The 8,086-nt window shown below is 36.7% G+C and overlaps 1 pseudogene; it reads right to left on the reverse strand.

Moving 5' to 3' along the window:
* Positions 1 to 3,921: 3,921 nt before the first annotated feature.
* LOC111903594 (uncharacterized) lies at positions 3,922 to 5,525 on the reverse strand (annotated as a pseudogene).
* Positions 5,526 to 8,086: the final 2,561 nt, after the last annotated feature.

Consider the following 8,086-nt stretch of genomic DNA (forward strand, 5'->3'; position numbering starts at 1 on the left):
GTCCGGTCTGGTTGCAGTAAAAACACATTACAAACCCTTTGGGCAGTACTTGCCCATATGCCCCTCCTTGCAACACTTGTAGCAAGATCCCGCTTTACAAACTCCATCATGACCCTTGCCGCACTTCCCACAAGTGCGGCCCTTCTGGCTCCCTGTCCTGGGATCAGCGGGCTTGGCCCGCTTGGCTGCCGGCTGAGACTGTGTCGGTCGCCGATCCCTCCCCTGAGACTCCGCCTCCTCCCTCGCCTGAGTCTCTAGCTCGATCTCCCTCTTCCGAGCATTTGCCTAAAGTTGGGAAAAATCCGGTATGAGGAGTTTGACACAAACTCCCGAATGTCTCTCCTCAAAATACTCAAATAATGGCTCATTCGTTCCTGCTCAGTAGACACGTGTTCAGGGCAGAACATTGCCCTCTCATGAAACATGCTGGTTATAGCCGTAACAGACTCCGTACCCTGCTTGAGGGTCAAAAACTCCTGTGCCAACCGATCTCGTTCCACCGAGGGAACATACTCATCATGAAACATGGTGGTGAACCTCTCCCAGGTCACCGCCGCAAGCTCAGCTGGAGAATAATGTGTTGTTGCGAACTTCCACCAGTCCTTCTCCCCTAGGCGAAGCTGGTACAACACAAACCGAACCCTCAAGTGCTCCGGACACGAGCAAGTATAGAAACACCCTCAATGTCAGATACCCACCTCATCGCTGCAATCCGATCCTGCGTCCCATCAAACTCTGGTGGCTTCGTGTTGCTGAACTCCCTGAACAACAACGAGTCACCCCTTTGCAGTCTAGCAGCAGTAATGACTGCAGTGGCCGCTGCGACAACAACCTCAGAAAGAGCGGCATAACGCTCGTCAAAAGTCTCAATCAACGTGGTCTTAATAGACCCGAACATCTCTGGTATCTATGTCGTGATGGCCGCAGCCACTTTCTCATGGATGATCCGGCGGATCTCCTCATCACTAGTCTCGCTGCTCTCTGGCATAAGTCGTGTCCTCACCATGATCTACCTCTGAAATACAACATAAGATATATTAGAAATTCATTTGAGCATAATCGCACTCGATAACGCGTCCCTCCTCGATCTCTGGCATCCCGAAGATTCTTACTTGAATTGTACACCGCCCCGGTGTTTTTAGTAGTACGGGCCCAATACAACTGTCCGCACCGTATCAGTGTACACCCCAATTCCTCCTCTTAGGATCCCAAGTCCCAAGTACACTATTATGCATAATCCGATCTCTATAGATCTCTCATAGCTCCTCACTGCGACCTACTCACTCTCAAGCATCTCATAGCAACTCACTTTCCCCTAGGCTAAGGCATCACAAATCAGGCCACCCTAGTCCTAATAGGAATACCTAGCCCACTCTAGCAAGAGAATACATCATATCAATCTCATAAACATATTACATAAGGGTATTTTTGGAAATCACCCTTCGGGCGCTAACTGATCGTACACACGTCTCTGCTCTGTGTTTCTTTAAAAATCTTTTACTCTTTTTAGAAAACATTTTCCAAATCCTCAGTTTGAGTTCAAATACTCCCGAAGGTGTACCCGAATCCCTCAAACCAAGGCTCTGATACCAACTTGTAACGACGTAAATTTCCAAAACAATTTTTCGCATTTTATAAAAACATAATTCATTTGTAAATCATAAAAACATCATTGTTTGAAACTCAATTTATAACATATATCAATCCCGAGTTTTCATAGCACAAAAATCCCGTGTATGTACTGATCAAGTCGGCGACTTCCCGCGATCCTCACTAGTACCTGAAACACATAACACAAAACACTGTAAGCACAAAACTTAGTGAGTTCCCCAAAATACCACATATAACACATATTAGCCACTCGAGGCTATAACTCTGTGGGTCCGTGCTCCTAAACTCTGTGAACCCTTAGGTTCTAACTTTGCAAGCATGCATAGCATAAATCACATAGAAGAATGTAGTGCAACAAACAATATATATAAAACACTGTATCCTATACTCTATTTACCTACTCAAGGTAAAGTACAGTGAGAAGACTCAACTTGCGTATCTCGGTAACTCGTAAATCCCTGAAATCACTAGTGCTCGATCTCCCGAGCTATAGTCCTCCTATACACAAATATATCTCTAATTAACACTTTCCTAACTAGCGTTAACTAACTCTATTAAGTCAACACCGGTCAACTCTGGTCAATGGTCAACGGTCAACCCAACTCGCCGAGTCTGGCGTGGACTCGCCGAGTCCCTACGAGGACCCGATTCCTCTGAATCCCTTCCGACTCACCGAGTCACTCACCCAACTCGGTTACCCAACCCCTGGTTCGAAAACACGGAACAACTCGCTCCAACTCGTCGAGTCCGCCAATGGACTCAGCGAGTGCATTCCATGCATAACCCCAAACGACCTTCTAAGGTCAGATTTGTTCCACTAGCTCATAGATCCAGTATTTCCAAACTTATTTATCACGTAAAGTTTATGTCTTGGCGCTCATATCACACCTATCGACTCAGAAATGGTGTTTTAACCTCACACACAATGATCCCAAACCAAAACCTCCATAAACTCGTATAAAGCTTGGACAAAGACACACTCTGGACCTCCATGGGTCCAAATCCAAAACCTAACTCGCTTAAGGGACCATGGTAGCACTAGATCTAGTCACAAAAGGGCTCAATAAGCCCTAAATCAACATGAACATCACCTCAATAGAAAATGGTTCGAAAATAGTACCTCAAACGTGATGTTCTGGACCACAGATCTTCAGGAAGTTAACTCTCTTGCTTCCTCTTGGCTATTGCTTCCTTTCCCTTGCTAGACAACACCTCCAAGGTTGACAATGGCTCCTTCTCTCACTCCAAACGCTCAAGTTCACTAGGGTTTCGCTCTGAGGGGATGGTGAGCACAAATGACAGCGATAAGGCCCTTTAAATAGGCCCCAAACCCGAGAAATTAGGGTTTCATTAAACAGCGCGGACTCGTTGAGTCCACCAATGCGACTCGTCGAGTCCGGTCATTAATCCGGGTGAGAAATCGCATCTCTACTCGGCGATTCTACGCACCATCTCGCCGATTTCTTCCAAAAAAACTCAAAATAAAATGAATAAATATAATACCTGAAATTCTGGATGTTACATCATTATTCTTGATCTTCTTATTAGATTAGGATCAGTGAATCGTTGTTGAGGGTAGTGTAGTATTTTTGTAGTGAGGTTTATATTGTAAGTTGTGAAAACCACCTGTCTGTTAATCCTCAAATGATATAATAGATGGTGACGTTGGGTATCTTGAATTTTTTGTAGTTTTTACAGACTCTGATTCACGTCATCGATGGTAGTGGTGGCCCCGACTCATAATGTTTATGTGATGTTTGTTGTGCACCAATTTTGATGGAAGGCATCATGGTTACACCATGAAAAAACTGGATTTCGGGTTTTATAGGAAGAGGGGAAGAAGTGATGGTCTTTCCAGGGACTTTGACGAGGGTCAGTAAATGCCGCCGACGATAATGGAGGGACGTGAGAAGAAGACTAAGAGAGGTGCAAAGATGGTAACGAGAGGATAGCAATAGGAGGTCTCTGGCGGGTCTTTTAGCCTTTTGGGTTATACTCTTTTTTATTAACTAATAATAAAACAATTTGATAATAAATAAATGACAAAAATGTTTAAATAAATAAATAAGGGTAGAAGAGTCATTTAAACTAGGTGAGAGACAAAAAAAAAAAGCAATAAAAACACATCTTAGGATGGTTCTGATTAAGAAAAAGAATTAAGGATAAATTTGCAAGTTAACCCAAACCATAGAGACTATTCTTGTAATTTACACAATATAAAATTAGATATTTAATGATTATTATACTTATCTTTTGGATAATATGTCAGGTCAGGAAAAAAAACATTTTAAGTAATCATTTTGTGTGAATCATGCACATTGAAAGCACATTTCCTTTATTGCACGCCGAAGCACATTTAATGCATTCGACGCTTATAACTGAAACAACCATTTTCTAACGCGGTTCGAAATTTTTATCTGACCGGATCTGACGTTTTATTTTCTTTAATAAACTGCCGCTTCCATTTCTTTCAACTTTTACGCGCCTGTTCCTCTCTTTCTTTTTCTTTCTAGTTCTCTAAACCATTCGAAAAATTTTGAAACCTTTAAAATCGTTATATAAAATTACAAGAATGGTCCTCGTGTTATGTCCAAAATTGCTACATAGGGCCAAACAGGTTTGGACTAGCACTAATAGTCCAAAAGTTTTCATTCTTTCGGTTTTGGTCGAAATTAGTTAAAAAAATCTAAAAATAACGGGTTTTCCCTTTCCCATTTGTTTTTTGCTTTTTCTTTTCGTTATTTAATATTTTCTAACTAAAAAAGTAATAAAATAAAATCTCTCTCTCTCTCTCAAACACACAAACCCACCTTCTCTCTCGATCCTAATCCATGAAATCCTCCCGATTCCAATAACTATTGCACTAGAACCCGTACCTAAATCCACCCACAAAACTTTTTTTAATTCTTGACTCTGCTTGATCACATCTTCCACCAGATGGATTATCAACTCTGTTTTAGGCGTTGGAATCAGAACACCTTCTTCAACACTTCAAACCAAATCCTCCGATGGTCACATCCTGTAATATATTGAAACAATTTTCTCTTTTCAATCCCTTGCTTCCATAAAGAGTAAAGATCACCCAAATATGCTCTTAATTGCAAAACAATGTTGTGTTTTGATTCGTTGACGGTTGGTAATGGTTTTGGGTTTTCTAGAGCATCTTCAATCAAAATTGAGTTCTCTGTGTAAAATTTTGGAGTCGGGGCCGTTATCTAAATCTGTGAAAGATGAACCAATAGATGGCGCTAGGGTTTTCGCCCAATTCTACCATTGATACAAGTCAGATAAGGTTCCGCTGAAGGTGTGTGGTCGAAGAAATAGGGAGAGGTTAGGGTTTAAGTGGGAAACGGAAACTGATGCTGAACAATAAATAGGTTTGAACGAAATAGAGCGATTGAGGGTTCTTGATGTGAATGCAGTTGAGAGAGAAGAGAGACGTGCCAAGCTCGAGAGATTTAAAATCCAGATGAAATCAAGCTTGTGAAAATATGTGGGGTTTGCTTGAAATCGCAAAAGAATGCTCGCTTTCTATGTATGGAGGGTGAGAAGTGAGTGAGGTTTTGGAGTTTATGAAGTGAAGAAGGGGAAGGAGATTAAAATGGTGTGTTCTTTTCAGGAAGAAGACGTACGAGAGAGAGAGAGAGAGAGAGAGAGAGAGAGAGAGAGAGAGAGAGAGAGAGAGAGAGAGAGAGAGAGAGAGAATTTCTAAATTGTCCTTTTTAGTTAGACAATAATCAAATAACAAAAAGAAAAAGCAAAAAAGAAAAAGAAAAGGGCAAATCTATCATTTTTAGATTTTTTTAAACTGATTTGGACCAAAACCACAGTAAAATGAAAACTTTTGGACTATTAGTGCTAGTCCAAAACTGTTTGGCCCAAAGTAGCAATTTTCGACATACCACAGGGACCATTCTTGCAATTTTGTCAAATCGTTAATAGTTACTTCATCTTTTCCTGCTCCTCCAAAATTGCATAGTACAATTAGGGGTGACAATTTCGTCTAGAAACCCGAACCAAATTATACCCGAATAAGCAATTCGATTTGGTTATCGGGTATCTATATTAAACTTATTTTGTTCTTGAGTTATTCGGTCCAGGTTACCCAAATAAAAGCTTACTCAGTTTTAAATACATGACACGGAATTGAAAAATCATTTTCGAATCGTATTTTTCTTTCGGCACCGAATGACCTACATTCAATCGATTTGATCGTGTTTCCCTTGTCCCTCCTATTGTGAGTCTTACAATTAAAAAAAAAAACCTATTGCATTGTAACACCGAAGTCGACTTCCTACTCAATCATATTATTGAAGTCGACTTCCTGCTAAATCATTTCTATTTAAAAACTGAGTGTCGATGCTTCCTCTTTATATTCAAAAATCGACCATTCATTCTTTATCTCTAAGGATTCACGAATTTCTATCTTGTCTAGTCATGAAAAATTTGGTTCCAAGTAAAGAAACTCATGTAAGAAAACAAGGAGAGTAGTTTTAGAACTTGAAAACATGATGAGAAAAGAATAAAAAAAGCATTGTTAATCTTATTTGTAGTTGCAGAATTACCGTTCAAGTATGTAGAGAATGAATCATTTATTGAGTATACTAATGCATTGAAAGAGAGTTAATTCATGTTTACATTCTTACTACTCAAATTCTAATCTTTTTTTGCACATTTGAAACAATTATATATATACTTTGCATTATTTTTAATTAACTAATTTGTTTATTTAAAATATTTGTTATGGAATCATAAGTGACTAAAGTCATAAAAAATATGATGTCTATAATCATATTGTAAATGTTATTCTGGTTATAGAATCTTAATACGGTTTATTCAGTTCTTTTCGGTTATATTAGGTTTTTAACCAACTTGTACATATTATTTGAGTAATAACCGAACCGGATCCATATTTGTTATTTGGTCTACTTTTCTATTCATGCAATTACCCTTATTCGATTTTTGGGTTATTCGGGTCTGGATCGGTTCGGTCCGGTTCCGACCCAAATAACATCCCTACCTACAATTATTTAGCACAAATGAAACAGAATTAGAAGCATCTCCCAATTAATGGTAAAAAGGTTATTATAAATTAATTTATGGCCAAATAAAAAGGGTCATACTTTAGACACACCACTCTACTAAGGGTCCTACTTTGGACACACCACTCTACTAAACACTAATCTAATATACCTAATCTAATCATTACCATTAATAAATTATTACTTACATTGTTTTCTGAAAAAATATTTTTTTTTCTTTTTTTTTCTCTTTCTCTCTTTTATTTATTTATATATATATATATATATATATATATATATATATATATATATATATATATATATATATATATATATATATATATATATATATATATATATATATATATATATATATATATATAACAAATAGTTTTTTTTACTTCAATAACCGTGCAATATAATATGTATTTAACTCTATATTTTTTTTATTTTCAAACTTTCATGTTATTATACCAAAATACTTTTACAATCATAGAATCATAAATAAAACTAAAAATAATATATATATGTCGTCGTCGTTTTACGGAACCACCGAAACCACAAAGCCGTCGTTGTTAGAATCATAATTTTTTTTAACCTTCTTTTCCTTTATTTTTTAACTTGGATTTTAGATGTAATCCCACAAATTTAATATATTTTTATGTTTTTTTTCCATTTTCATAAATTTAATATATTATATTTTTTTGTTAGAGGCCATAATTTTTTTTTCATTTCAATAAACCTAATATCATTAGTTGAAACCGATTAATGTTAAATTATCACCTCAAAGTTGTGTATCAAATAAAAGTTTTTACGAAACCGTATTTTATATTAATGATTAATTGTTATTAACGTTATAACAATTATATGTTTTAAAAATAATTAAAGCTTATGCTGCCATATCTCCGATAACTCTCCATCAAATTTAGTGTCTTTCTTTTCCAATTCAACTCTGCTATTTATGAAAATTAACCTCATCAAATTTGTTATCCTTATCCTAAACCCACAAATTTAATACATTTTATTTTTTTTTTTCCATTTCCGTAAACCCATATTTTTTATAGCATAAGTTTTTGACTAATTTTAATTTTTGTTAGACGTAAGCCACCATCGTCTTTTTTTAGACTTTTTATTTCATTTTCATAAACCTAATATCATTAATTATAAAAAAAAATATATGTTACTATCTAAGAAAAGAAGTATAAAGTCACAATTTTTTTCCCACACCTGTTGATAGAAAATATTACTTTAAAAGAGTATGTATAAGTATAGTTTCAAAATATTACAATATAAATATTATAAAGTATAACACAATAATTATATAAGAGAGACCTTAAAAAAAGGTGAGTAATGAATAATTATAAAAGTTAGACATGAAGAGAGAGAGAGAGAGAGAGAGAGAGAGAGAGAGAGAGAGAGAGAGAGAGAGAGAGAGAGAGAGAGAGAGAGAGAGA

Source organism: Lactuca sativa, chromosome 8, assembly GCF_002870075.4.
Source record: "Lactuca sativa cultivar Salinas chromosome 8, Lsat_Salinas_v11, whole genome shotgun sequence".
Taxonomy (NCBI): domain Eukaryota; kingdom Viridiplantae; phylum Streptophyta; class Magnoliopsida; order Asterales; family Asteraceae; genus Lactuca; species Lactuca sativa.